This window comes from Rhinolophus ferrumequinum, chromosome 2 (genome assembly GCF_004115265.2).
Source record: "Rhinolophus ferrumequinum isolate MPI-CBG mRhiFer1 chromosome 2, mRhiFer1_v1.p, whole genome shotgun sequence".
Taxonomy (NCBI): domain Eukaryota; kingdom Metazoa; phylum Chordata; class Mammalia; order Chiroptera; family Rhinolophidae; genus Rhinolophus; species Rhinolophus ferrumequinum.
In genome coordinates this window covers 106,891,587-106,905,902 of record NC_046285.1, presented here as the reverse complement: position 1 = coordinate 106,905,902, position 14,316 = coordinate 106,891,587, and positions in this window count along the sequence as shown.

Here is a 14,316-nt window from a genome sequence, read left to right as displayed (position 1 = left end):
CTGGGGTGCAGCGCTTCTAAGCACCTGCTACTGGTAATGACCCCAGCCAGGGCCCCACGCACCAGTTCTGGCGTGGGGCTACTGTGACAGTTCTGAGGGACGGGAAGGCCTGGTGGTCTCTGTCCTCTATCAGGGGAAGTCACTGGAAGGCTGATGTCACAGCTGCGAACCGGGCCTCTCTCCACCTGCCCTCGGAGAAGTGGGCTCAGAAAACGAGGCCAGGATGGCTGCAGCCGGGAGCAGGGCAGTGAGGAAAGCAGGCCTCGGCTGAGTGGGGTGCTGGACGCTCTGGAGCCCAAAGCTGCCCGTCCGAAACAGGGGTGCCTCCAAAGTCAGGAATGTTAGAGGACAAAGTGCCACTCAAGCAGCAGGGTAACCAGGGGCAGGAGGACGAGGAGTGACCTAACAGGGGTGGTGGGGACAGTGGGGACACTGAATTGTCACCCGACTGCAGGGTGGGCTGAGGGAGTGACCGCATCCCACAGTGGTGGCCCAGGAGCCTGGGGCACGAGCAAGACCCTGGGGTGGGATCTCGTGGAACCAGGTGGCTGGGTCACAGGCAGTGGAGCTCTTAACACCGCCTTCCATCGGTGGGGTGTGTGAGGGTCCTGGGGCAGGCGTGACAACTGCACAGGCCGGGCGGCTTAAACAACAGACATTTATGGTCTCACAGTTCTGCAGGCCAGAAGTCCAGGTCCAGGTGTGGGCGGGGGGCACCTCCTGAGGCTGTGAGACTCTGCTCCCTGCCTCTCCAAGCGTCTGAGAGCCCAGGGCTTCCTTGCAGATCGCCGTCTTCTCCCTGTGTCTTCACATCGCCTTCCCTCTTCCCTGTCTGTGTCCAAATGTCCCCTTTGTACAAGGACACAGGCCGACTGGATTAGAACTCACCCCCATGGCCTCATCTTAACTTGTCGTCTGCAAAGACCCTCTTTCCAAATGTGCTCCTATTCATACATCCCGGGGGTTGGGAGTTCAGCTCCTTTTGGGGACACAATTCAACACATGACTTGGGGGACAGTATGGGAGGCTGCCAGGCCACCTGCCGGGGGAGGCATGAGTCTTCCCCTCCTAGAATGGGTGCGCGTGCTGTGGCTTTTCCTGACGCCCCCGCACCCCCAACCCAAGCCTGGCCCTCCCTCGGAAGCCGTGCGTGACCATAAACTGGCATTTCGTTTTACGAGCTGGAAACTTAACAGCAAATCCTTCCTGCTACTTAAATGTCTGTATGAGGACCCGGAAGGACGAGCACATTTTTTTCCCTGGTTCACACTGAGCTGATTCAAGTGGGCATGTTGCCAGGGTGAGCACTAACTGCAAGACTTCTCCCCACCTCGGGAAAACACATAATAATTTCACCTCCTTCTCCATCTGGCCAAGCACAGCCCCGAATGTTCTGATGAGGAGCCAAAGGGCACAGTCTCTGGGTTTCCTCCAGGGGGTGGAGATTTCTGGAAATGCGTAGAGGAGACTCTGAAAGCATTAGGGGCTCGCATTCCCTTGGATGTGTTTTATTGTTTTAATATATAAATTGGTTCTTTCACAGAATGAGCCACAATTCTCATGATGCTTCCTGTTCTGTGCAGGAGCTCTAATTACTTGCTATTTTGTAAGCGCCTGAAGAATTACATTTCATTCCTCCCGAGGCCCCGTCATGAAGGAGCTTCTTAGAACCGCAGGGCTTTCCCTCTAGGATTTGGCCCCTGCGCTGCTGCGGAGGTGAGGACACACACGGCTCCTCACCGCCTTCAGCATTTGCAGCTCAAATGGAATGTGTCTGCGGATGACATCTGTCTGTAGGTGCATCGTTGTGTTTGCAGGCCATGGAGCGCAGGGACAGTCTCACCACCCTGTCATGCGTGGGACAATGACATCATCTCACGATTGCGTCACGTCGCCAGGCCCAGCGCAGGTAAAGGGCCTGCTCCCACCTGCCCAGGTGTGCAGAGAAAGGATCTCAGCAGTGCTGGCAGGGGCCGCAGAGCTGGCTGAGCCCTCTGGAAGCCCCTGGCCACAGAGAAATAGCTGAGGGCTGTGGTTCCTCTCTGCTCCCCATTTCTGGTCACCTCCTAAGGCTGTGTGTGTCTGTCCTTTATGGCCTTCTGCCAGCTCTGCACAATCCTTGGCTGTTAAATATCTCAAGAATGCCAGGGAGTGAATCTTGCTGCCGGGCAAGACACCCCTCCATCTGGGACTTATTAGAAAGAGTTCTGAGACCTGGCAGAGGGGTGTGGAGAGGAGTCTCTGCTGAGGGGAGCCAGGCTCATAAAACTCTGGAATTGGAGGAGACACTGGGCGGGCAGGGGAGGGGCAGGCGTTAGCATGGGTGGCAGGTCACCTTGAGGTCAGCCAGCAACCACTGACCCCGCCTCCTGACCCCACACCCCACACCCAGACTCTCAACTTCAGCTCCGCAAACAAATGCGAAGTGAGGGCTGCCTGTGGTTTGCTGGCTGGCAGTCTCGCCTGCCTCCGGGAGGGAGAGGGAGAGGGAAAGTGCTGACTCATACACTTAGGAATCTCACGCTGTAGGTTAGCAGGTGACGTCAGAGCAGGAGGGCGCCATTATTCCTCAGGCTCTCCCTGAGAGCCCTGGGCAACCGCGAGATGCAGAAAAGACTGGAGTTCCCCCAACAGCCTTTCCATCCTCTCCGTCAGTCATAAGAATCCCAACTTGTCTTTGGCCTTGGGGCCACTGGATACTCTAGGATGGTCTCATGTGAGGACCCCTAATTACATCTGCAAAGGCCCCTTTCCCAGGGAAGGTCACACCGAAGGGCTCCAGGATGTGACGTGGGCACAGCTTTGGGGCAGCACCGGCCTGTCCCTGTGGGTGATCACAAACAGTACACCCGCCCTTGGAGGGGGACTTCCAGACCCTGAGGTCTCCCGCCAGCCCGGGGCAGCCCTGGAGGCTCCCGGGCTCCTTCCCTTGGCTCTGAAGCCTCTTGACCTCGTGTGTCCAGGTGCCACGCACACAGGGCTGCACAGCTGGGTCCTGCCTCCTGGCCTGGCCACGTGGGGTCAGCCACCGACCTGTGCTGGCGGCTCAGACTGAAACACGTAGGTCCTCGTGGGCATTTCCTCCACACGCAGCTCCCTCTGGCCACCCCTGCCCTGAGCGCTGCGCAGCTGCTGCTCTCAGAGTCCCACCTCCCCTGAGCCCGGGAGGGGCTGCTGACCCCTTGGGAACCTCTGGAGTCCTGGACCCACTCTCACTGGTGTGCTCGCCCGCACACGCTGGTCCTCATTCCCTCTGCAGTGCCTGATCCTGTTCCTCCCCCATCCGCCCACCCCGCTGGGGTCTGCTCGCGACCCCACAGCCCTCTCCCTGGGGGCAGATGAGTGGAGGCGTAAGAACCCCGACTTGAGTCCAGCTAGCCCGGATTCCTGCCCCCACTGACCAGTGTGAGCCGGCCCGTGCGGAGACCGCGCTGAGCTCCGGTTCCTGTCATGGAGAGAAAGGAGCTAAAGCCACGTCACCGGGTGGTTGTGCAGATGGACGAAATGACTGCTCAGGCGGCGCTCGGCGGGTCGGCAGCCCGTGTCCCCTGTGGTGGCTGGGCCATCATTAGTGGACACCCAGCAGGTGCCCAGACCCTGAGGCAAAAGGGGCCATGGACCCACACACCCCGAACTCCCTGTCCGAGTGGTGGACGGCATCATGGTCCAACCCAGGAGCCTCGGGTCCCCTAATAAGTCACCCCAGAGAAACCCTGGACGCTTTCTCAGTGTCCCCTTCCCATCACCATCCTGTCCCATTTTCTCCCCGTCCCCTCAGCCTCCTGCTGTAGCTTTGTACCCATTGCCAACCATTCCCTCTGCGGTTGTGCAAAGGGACATTGTCACCTAAGCCACCGTAAGACTCTCTTTCTCTTCCTGGCCTGGTCTCCCTGCTCCCCTCCTCCTTCTCAGTGCCAGCCTGAGGTGCCTTGTGACAAACACTCAGGACCATCTGTGGGGAGCACTGCTTGGAAGGGAGCCCCGTGTGAGGCCCAGCCCCTCGGCTGCTGGCTCACATGGCCCCTCTCATCCCAGGCTGCAGCCACCCCCCGCCTGTCATTTCCGGGACACACTCAGCCGTCTGAAAAGCCTGCCTGGCTCCCATACTGCCCTCCTTCTGTGACCAGATAACTCCTACTGACCTCAGAACTCAGCTCAATTTTATAATCAGCAAAGAAAGTTTGCACATATTTTTAAAAAAACTCAACTCAAGACCTGCCTCTTTCTGGATGCCTATCCTACTGTGCACCCCGATACCCTGCAAGCCTGTTTCCACCCCACCCCCACACAAGCTCCTAGGGTGGTCACCCAACTTTGCAGCCCTCTGTGCCTTAGAAATCTTCCTGCCACCTGCGCCATGTCTCTGAAACAAGCAGAGTTCCACCCAGGTGGTCCAACTGAAGAGCTCTAAGGGGAGCAACTGGAGGAGAAACGCCCAAAGGTGGCAGCAGACGAAGAGATACCCCCCACACACGCACAGCCCGGGTTCCGGGGCAGGGCCCCAAGCCCAGGGACGACTGGGGACCATCACTGTGGCAGCCCTTCTCCTCCCTCTCACCCTCTGACCTCTTGCAGGTCCTCCCAGCAGCCAAAGCCCAAGGGGGAGAAGGGGTCACCCTGCAAGGCGCCTAGGTGATGGGGTCCAAGGAAGTGACCCCTAGGGGTACAGAGCAGGCAGAAGGAAGTGGAACAGGAGCACACGCTCAGTTTCTTCTGGAGAATGACGAGGGCGGGTGGAAGCCACCCACTGAGGAGGTTGTGCGTCCAGTCCCAGTCCGTGGCTTTTCCGACGGATGAGAACACACTCGGCCTTCGCCATGGTGAGGCAGACTCACCACCAGGCTGAGAGAGGCCCCGGGCAGAGGGCTGCAGGCTCTGCACCCCACCTCTCAGGGAGATATGGGCTCCTCTGATTGCTGCCCACCCCCTTGTGCTGGGGTTCCACTGGGAGAGGCTGAGGAAACCTCTAGTGCCTTTGGAGGGGGACGGGCAGACCAAGACCTCAGGTTCCCTGGTTCCTAACTGTGTGCCCTCCCTGATAGCACAGGAGGTTACCGGCCCCCGCCAGGCCAGCTCCCAGCAGTCCCTTTAGAGCAGGAGTCTGGCAGTGTGCTGTGACCCAGCCACGCCGTGCCGGGTGATTCCATCCTGCCGACAAGGGCTCCCGCAATCAGGATCGGCCCTCTCACCATTATAATTACTGCTCGGCTCCAGGGGTTAGGGCACCCTGTTAGTGGGTCTGTAAATCCCTGTGCAGGAAAGGGCATCTGCCCACTGCCAAGCAGGGCCCGGGCTGGGGAAGGATGCAGGGACACAGTGACCTATCACCTTCCTGCTGTCAGCCCACTGTCTTTCCCTGTCAGGAAAGGAGAGAACATGGAACCACAACAGGTGAGAAACTGGGAAACGGACCTGAGTTCAGAAGAGGATGAGGAAACACGCAGCTGGGCCCCCCGGGGCCAAGCCATCTGGCAGGGGCAGCGCGACCTCCCACGTGGCACCATTCTCCCTTGGGCCGCAGGTCCGACCTGGCCGTGGCCTGGGCTGAAGGCAGAGGTCACGTAACCAGCCCCCAGGAGGACCATTGCACTCCATCATGGTGAGATGGCCAGCCATCAAAATGGACCAGGTTCTGTCTGGTGGAAGGTCCACCCAGAAGCGTCCACGCTCCTCTCAAAGTCACAGGGCCTGAGGCCTCCTCCAGAAGGGCTCATCCTCACAGGCTTTAAGTGTCCTCCCAAATCTCTAACACCTGTCCTGACACTCAGGTGTCTGGCTGGTTTACATCAGGGCTTCTCATCCAGCACTATTAACATCTGGGGCCAGAAACTCCTTGGTTGGGGGCTGTCCTGTGCACTGGAGGACACCGAGGCCGTCCTGACCTCCCCATGGATGCTCACCACACAGCCCCCAAGATGTGACACCTGCAGACATTGCCAATGTCCCCTGAGTCCCTGTGGCCGGCTGAGAAGCTCTGGTAGATAGAGTCGTGGCCCCTTCGATACCCCAAGTCTGCGGGTTCTGGGACATGTGGGGGTGGGCAGGAGCAGGAGCACTGTGGATGAGACAGGAGGGAGAAGGGGCGGGGCAGGGGCAGGCAGGAGCAGGGTGTGTCCTCAGGGCAAAGGAGGAGGGGGTGCAGATCAGAGAGGCGGGGCTGCACCACAAAAGTCCCTCACAGAAGTGATTTGAATAGTGCTCAGAAGGTTTGCATATAGAACGGTTTGCATCTGAATGACCCAGGCTTTTGAACTGGCAGACTCTTGGGGTCCTGCTGGTAAAAGGAAACTGTCGTGAGGCAAAGCTGGGGTGGGGGGAGTTGAGTCCCAGGCCAGAAAAGGACCGGGCTTCTCCTGGAACCACGGGGGCAGGAGGGGGCCGGCCACTGCTTCCCCCTGTCCCCCACCGGCTGTCTCACCCCCCCATGGTGCACACAGCCTCCCTCCCTCGAGTCCGAGCCTACGAGCTCGGGAGGAGCCCCCAGCTCTGTGTGGTCCACAGCACTGCCCAGCAAGTCAGTCTCCCACCAGCGTGCCGCCGAGCTGACCTTCTGCTTCTGGACCTGTCCACCGACTCCATCTTCTCGGAAGCTCAATCTTTGATCTTACGTCATAAACTCATGGGTTCTGGGGTTACATGATTGTGGGAAGCCCTGAGAACTGGAGTGCTTTGTGTGTGACGTCTGAGGCTGCCCTGTGAGGAGAGGCATGGCCCTCCTAGGGGATGTCCTTCCAGGCTGGGGCGCCCCTGGACAGCCCCTGGAAGGGCCCACGAGCCTGCAGGCAGCTGCCCACCCTTAAGCCAGTGCTCCCACCTGCAGGGAGAGGCCCATCTCCTTCCCAGGGGGGGTCATCACAGAGCCTGCACTCACCCCCCACATGGCAGGCCCGACGACCTCCCCAGGGAGTAGCATGGATTGTCTACGCGGCACTGTCTGATGAATCCAGACACTGTACAAGAAGCAGTGCCTGTTTCCCACTGCAACCTGCTTAATTTCATCCTTCATTTCATAAACAGAGTCCCCAAAACAGCTGTTCTCCCAGCTCCGGATGGGGAGAGAAGGGCCTGGGGCAGATGGCACCGTTTCCAGAAACTGAGATCATTCAATGAACTGACATGCGTGAAAGAGAACTAGCATGTGAGGTGTAAAAAACCTACCAGGGCCAGTCCCCGTGTGGTGTCCTTACGTCAGGCCGGTGAGAGAGTGGGGCCTGGCGCTGACCATCAGGCAGGTGAGAGAGTGGGGCCTGGCGCTGACCATCAGGCCGGTGAGAGAGTGGGGCCTGGCGCTGACCATCAGGCAGGTGAGAGAGTGGGGCCTGGCGCTGACCATCAGGCAGGTGAGAGAGTGGGGCCTGGCGCTGACCATCAGGCAGGTGAGAGAGTGGGGCCTGGCGCTGACCATCAGGCAGGTGAGAGAGTGGGGCCTGGCGCTGACCATCAGGCAGGTGAGAGAGTGGGGCCTGGCGCTGACCATCAGGCAGGTGAGAGAGTGGGGCCTGGCGCTGACCATCAGGCAGGTGAGAGAGTGGGGCCTGGCGCTGACCATCAGGCAGGTGAGAGAGTGGGGCCTGGCGCTGACCATCAGGCAGGTGAGAGAGTGGGGCCTGGCGCTGACCATCAGGCAGGTGAGAGAGTGGGGCCTGGCGCTGACCATCAGGCAGGTGAGAGAGTGGGGCCTGGCGCTGACCATCAGGCAGGTGAGAGAGTGGGGCCTGGCGCTGACCATCAGGCAGGTGAGAGAGTGGGGCCTGGCGCTGACCATCAGGCAGGTGAGAGAGTGGGGCCTGGCGCTGACCGCAGCAGGCATGGCTTCCCTGCCGTTTCAGTGGCCTTACTTTCAAAGCACATCTTAAAGGTCTCATTTCAATATCACCAACAATGCATCAGAGGTGGAAATAAAGATGTGTGGGCGTCTCAGAATGTGTAGCGTTTTCATCTCCTGATTGGAACGTGCGTGAGGATGTTTGTAATCATTATGGAAGGCCGGCAGGGAGGACGGCGGGCGAGAGGGAGGGGAGGGGAGGGACGGGAGGGGAGGGGTGGGGAGGGGAGGGGAGCTCTGCTAGGTTAGGGAGCTAGCGTCTCAGCTGGACGCCTGCGGCCATTTCATGGCTGCCTGTCCTCCCTTAGGTCAATATGTATTTATTGACAAGTGCAGGGGTGATTGGCCAGCCCCTGGGCCCGCGTTAATTACCACTGTGCGCTGTCAGCATTAATAGCATCTGGCGGCCATCAGTGGGCAGAGGCCCAACCCCCTTACCAATACATGGCCCCCTGTAAGGTGAGTGTCAAGCTTGCCAGACTCCGGCTACAGCTGCTCCATTCAAAGGCAGCTTTCCTGCGAGGGCCTCTGCCCACAGCTGCCCAGTGGCCACTGTGCAACCTGCACCTGGGCACGGCCTCTGGAGTTCCAGGCACAAGGGCAGAGCCTCAGGTGGCACAGGGCTTGTCCCAGGGCTCCCCCGTCAGTCATACTGAGGGTTCCCCCTTCCTGCCAGTCAGCCTGGAAACACCCAGGCCTCCCCTTCCTGCACTGAGCTATGTCTTTGCAGGGCAGATGCTCAGGCTTCCTCTGAAGGAGGCTGGTTTGTCCCGAGGGCTGGGGGGTGGACAGAGTGCTGCTCCTCCTTTAGGGACGTCCCCTCACTCCCCGCCCCCAGCCCTGCCCTGGCTGCCCGAGGCCTTAGATCCCAGCATGTTGGTGTCTGGTCCTTGTGGTCATGGAGGAGTGGTCTGGCTTGTCCAAGTCTAGACCCCAATTTTGGGGGTTTAAGACAGCATCCTGGTGGTGGGGGGCACCCTATTTTGCTATGGCTGGAAGGTGAAGAGAGGTCTGCCTGGTTGGGGGACAGAGCAGCTGTCCCACAGGCCTTACTAATCAGGGACTCCCCCGCCCTGCCCCCTCCAAAAATAAGACAAGAAGAGCTGACTCTGGGGCACAGGAGTTTTCCACGCCAGCTGAGTCGATGTGCAAGGCTGCCAGGTCCTGGCTGTGGCGGTGCCCTTCCCTTTTCTCGGGCAGGGTCATTTGCATTCCTGAGGACAGCGTGTTCAGTTTCTGTCCTGCCTGGCCCTGTACTCAGCAGAACCAGTTCTGGAGGGTGTGGTTCTGGTCTGTGACAGCCCGTCCCAGGGAGCCCCAGGAAGCCCGGCCCAGGGAAAACATCAGGGGCCAGGGCCCCCAGACCCGTGGGGGAGCTGGCCACCCTCCAGGGCTCATCAAACTCCCCGGCCTCCCCAGCTGGGAGAGGAGGCATCAGACACCATGGCTCACGGTCACCTTGGATGCCACCCGCCGCCCTGCACACCCAACTGGCACAATGCTTTGATTAATAACCAGATGCATTCATTAGGCCCCTCCCTACTCTGTGCCAGGCAGTCCGCAGGGAATCGGGCACGCTTGCATCTATTTTAAAGATGAGAACGCACTTTACACACCTCCCTATCTGGGAGCGTCTCCTACTTGCCTTTGGTTTCCCAGGGGTGCATGCGCATGAGGTGCTGGAGCTGACCTCTGTGCTGGGAGCTCCCCAAGATGCTGTCAGGACTTCTCAGGGTCTGGATCCTTCTGGAAGGCCAAGCTGTCACCTCTGGAGCTATGGTGCTGAGCTTGTGTTGGGTGACATCTGAGCCTGCCTTCAGAGGCCTTCACCGTGGCACTGGTGGGAGGGAGGAGGGAGGTGCCCTCGACGGCCCCCACACACACTTCAGCGATGCAGTGCTCCCTGGGGAGTGAGCTTGCTTCAACTCTGCAGGTCCGTCAGGCAGACCCTGACTGCCCGAGTAAGGAAAACCCACTCAGGGCACGGTGGCGGGGACCTGGCTCTAGTCTTCCCTGTGGGGGGTTGGGATGGAGCTCCTTGGTGAGTGGGATGTGAACACGTGGGCAGAGTAGGCAGAGCCTCCACAGAGAACAGGCCGGACCCCGTTCACACTCACGGGGCAGGGCCTGTGCATGAGCTGGTGGAGGGTGCCGATGCTGCCCCCCGCCCCCTCCAGGTCTCCTCTTCTTCCGCTGTGAGAAAAGCCCGAGTTTGGCCCTCAGGAGTTCCGACTGGCTTCCCCAGGTTGATGCAGGTGCATTTGGAAGGTGTCCCTGGACGCTCCATGTAGCCTCTGCCTGGACTGGACCCCAGGCCCCACTGGCCAGAGCTCAAGCCTCGGCGTCTGTCCTCACAGAGGCTCACCAAGCGGTGCCTTTGATCCAGTCGCTCATCTCTCAGGTCCCGGAACCTGCAGCAACCTGCACAGCACACAGTCCCTCCATCCCCAACTTCATGCCAACCCCTGCCCCTGGTCCTCAGAAAGTCAGAGATGGGCGGCCCGTGTGGCATGGGGCTGGCACACCTGTGTTGACGTTCCCCTGGGGTGCTGCTGAAAAACGGCCAGCGTAGGCCAGGCCTGGGTGACTGGTCATCGAGGACCAAGCCACAGGCCGCACCCCCATGGCCCACTCTCTGCGTTTTGGCCCAGTCTGGCTCCTAAAGGGAGGGGACCACTTTGCCATCTGCTGTGGGTTGAACCATATTCCCCTCAAAAGATATGTCCACATCCTAATCTCTGGTACCTGTGACCTTATTTGGAAGTAGGGTCGATTGGACATGTAATGAGTAAGGATGAGGTCAGACTGGAGTGAGTCCTGATCCAGTATGGCTGGTGTCCTTACAAGGAGAAGAGACAGAGAGACAAACAGGGAGAGGCAGCCATGTAGTGATGGAGCCAGAGGTCAGAGTGATGTGTCTACAAGCCAGGGGAGGCCCGGGAGCCCGCGATGTGGCGCAGATTGTCCCCCAGATCTTTCAGAGGGAGCACCGCCTGTTGACGCTTTGATTTAGAACTTCCAGCCTCCAGAACTATGAGAGAACAATTCACGTTGTTTTCAGCCCCCAGTCTGTGGTCCTGTATTACGGCAGCCCCAGGACACGAATATGCCCTCATTTATGTCCAGTCCTGATACCAGCTGGCCCTGGGAGGGGCCTCAGGAAGGACTCTCTATTCTTCCCTCCCTCCTTTTTCTTCCCTCCCTTCCCCACTCTCCCAAACTTCCCTGACAGGTCACAGGTCCTCCAGCAACCGTCCGTGCACTCATGGAAACTTTCTGAGGCCCTGCCAGGTAGGGCTGGGAGACCTGAACCGCGTCCCCCCAGGCCTGGAGGGGACCACAAACGCCACAGAGCTTTCTAACAACAGGCTGCAATAGAGCCCCAAGCCAGGGCTTGAGAGAGCCTAGCAGCTCTGTCCCAGACAACCCCCTCCTGCCTCCTCCTGCTGGTCTCCTGGCAGAGTTCACCATGGAGACCCTTTCAGAGGTCACTGCCCAGCGTGGTCTTCTGTGACCCTTCCCTCCACAGCTAGACCTCCCTCCTCTCTGCTCCCAGGACGCCACTCCACCCCTGGCACCACTCCTCTCTCACCCCGACCAGGTGCTCTATGCCATCCGTGGGGCAGGGATTTGTAAGTGTCCCATGCCCCCATGGCATGAAAAGGGGACAGGACTCCCTGGGAGGAAAAAGACAGGGACTAGCCAGGAGCTCAGTATGGAGACAATGACAGGGACGTGAGCCCTGACGGGCGGCTGCTGCCTGCGTGCGTCACCAGAGCAGGCAGATGAAAGGAGGAGAGTAAGCAGACGCACTCAGGAGACAGGAGGGAGAGGCCGCAGGGAGGAAGGCATTCTGTGCCGGGAGAACCACCACCTGGCCGGGCACAGGAAGTTCTTGGGGATGGAGGAAAGGGGGGAGGATCCCTGGGTTAGAGAGGGGTTGGTGAGCCCCCGGGACACCCAGGGGGCCTCCTGCTGGGGCAGGCCCTTCCCTAGGCACATGCCAGGCCCCCCGCCCTGCTGCACGCCCCCAGCAGACTCCCGAGGATGTGGGCCCTGTGCCCCCCCCGCCCCCCCATCTGCACCTTCCAGGCCGTACAGGATCTGCCCCCACCCCCTGCCCACACACACACCGTTCATCGCCCAGCTCTCCCCTCACACCCCTACAGTCACGTTGGCTCAACCCAGGCCTGGCTGGGCACCTGCTCTGCCCTCTGCTCAGAGGGTGTCCAGGTGCCAGCTCCCCTCCCGGGGACGTCCTGACCACCCCCACCCCCTCACTGCGCTTGCCCTCCCCTCTTACTACTTGACTGACTGCACAAGGCTGGTGGTGTCTCTCCCTGGGATCTAAGCCCCATGAGGTTGGAGACGGCTGTGGTGCCTGGTGTGGCTCCAGGACCAGGCACATGGGGACCCTAACCAAAGCTTGTCGAGCAGACAAACGAATGGATGAGTAGACCAATGAACAAATCGGCCTCCAATGAAAACTGCCGTCACAGGAAGCCCGTCAACCAGCAGGCAACAGCAGGCAGAGGCCACTCCCGTGAGTCCTCCTCTCCTCTCCTCTCCTCTCCCGGAAGAGGCCTGGATGAGAGCCCTCCCAGGCCTCTGCACCCTGGGAAAGCCCAGTGACACCCTGAGGAGTCCCTCACCTGTAACGCTGGCCATTACCCCTGCCCACCTAACTAGGGTGGCCCGGGGGACACGGCCACCAGACCAGTAAGGAGACGCACCCGTTCCTGAGCACGTTTTCTGCAGCTCGCTAGGAACGGGTGATCACAGCGCTGCGCTAGTTACAACCCCTGTGTATGGAGCCCCCAGACCTGTGCCCAGGGAAGCCAGTGCTCCAGAGTGACTCATCGGCAAGTCCTTCAGATGGCTTTGCTTTTAACTTCCCATAATTCGGACTCTTGCTCATTCTGACGGGCCTTTCCCTCCACCCAGCCCAAGTCCCTAACTGGCCTCGACACCAGAATGTGTATGGTGGACGTGGCTTCATGTCATCCCTCCGTTTCCCGTTGCTCATCCTTCCTGACTCTCCCGAAAGCCCCCGGCAGGAACGCAGTCGGTCTGAACCACTTCTCCAGTGTCATCTGGCTGCTAATCTGCTGAAGGCAGAGCAGGTCGTGCTTGTGAGTTCCAGCTGACATTTGGACTGGCCTCTTCGAGGACCTAGCTGTCTCTCTTTTCCTGCTGTGGTTTCTCTTCCTCCCCCTACCTGCAGGCCCTGTTCCTGGTCTCTGCCCCCCATGTGGCCACACTGTGTGTCACAGGGGACACGGCAAGGCCCTGTGAGCAGCCAGACTCTGGAACCAGAGCACCACCCACCTCTCCCACTCTCCTGGACACCGCGGGGACTCCCACAGAGGGTGGGGGCCAGCTCCCGAGTACTCAGTGCCGTTGGCAGACTTTCGTCTCTCGGCCCCCAGCTGGGGCCTCTCCTCAGTGCTCAGGAACAGGGACCCCTGGTCCACTCAGCAACCGACGGAGACCACCCGGCTTCTCAGGGCACCCAGGCCAGGCTAGCTAAGGGACCAGGCCACATGGATATCACAGCCTCACAGGCAAAGGGCCCCGCACACTGGCAGGAACAAACAAGCCCCTCTGTCTGCCCTTTGGCACGTAAAGCCCCAAAACGTGTCTCATCGATATTGCCACTTAGTAACTGATTCCTAGGAAAAGCTGAATAAAATCCACTAACAATGACACTGGGCTCATTCTGCCCCCAGCACAAACTAAGCAGTGGCGCACCGGGGCAAGTGGGAGGGAGGCAGGACCCCATGGTCACCTGATGCTGACTCTGACTGTGGGACTCACCAGGGCTCTGCCGGCCCCGCCCCTGGGGCGATGGCTGGGACTGGCTATGCCCAGTGCTCCTGGAGCAGAACCACGCACGTGTTTCCGAAACAGTTACCACGGTACTTCTAACAGCAGCAAAGCTCGCTAATGTTTATCTTTCTAAAACACATTTTCAAATATGCGCAGGAAAAGTTCTAAGTGTACAGAAATGTGGTTTGCGGCCCTTCAGAAATGGCGTGCCACACTTCAAGCACCAGAGTCCCACGAGAGGTGACACTGGTGGCAGCTCTCACTGTTGAACACCTACTGTCTTAGTCTGCTGGGGCCATCGTGACGAAGTGCCGCAGGCTGGGGGCTCAAACCCCAGCGTCACGCTTTCACCGTCTGGAGGCTGGAGGCCGAGATCCAGGAGTCCCAGAGCTGTTTCTTCCCGCGGCCCCTCCTGGGTGTGTAAAGGCCGCCTCCTCCCTGTGTCCTCACGTGGCCGTCCCTCTGTGTGTGTCTGTGTCCTCACCTCTACCTCTTATAAGGACACCAGTCCTACTGGATCAGAACCCACTCTAACAACCTCATTTAACCTCAGTCACCTCTGTGAAAGCTCCATCTCCAAATCCAGCCACTTTCTGAGGACTGGGCTGTGGGGGGAGGGTAAGGACTTCAGCAGGGGGTTTGGGGGTGGGCACAACTCTGCC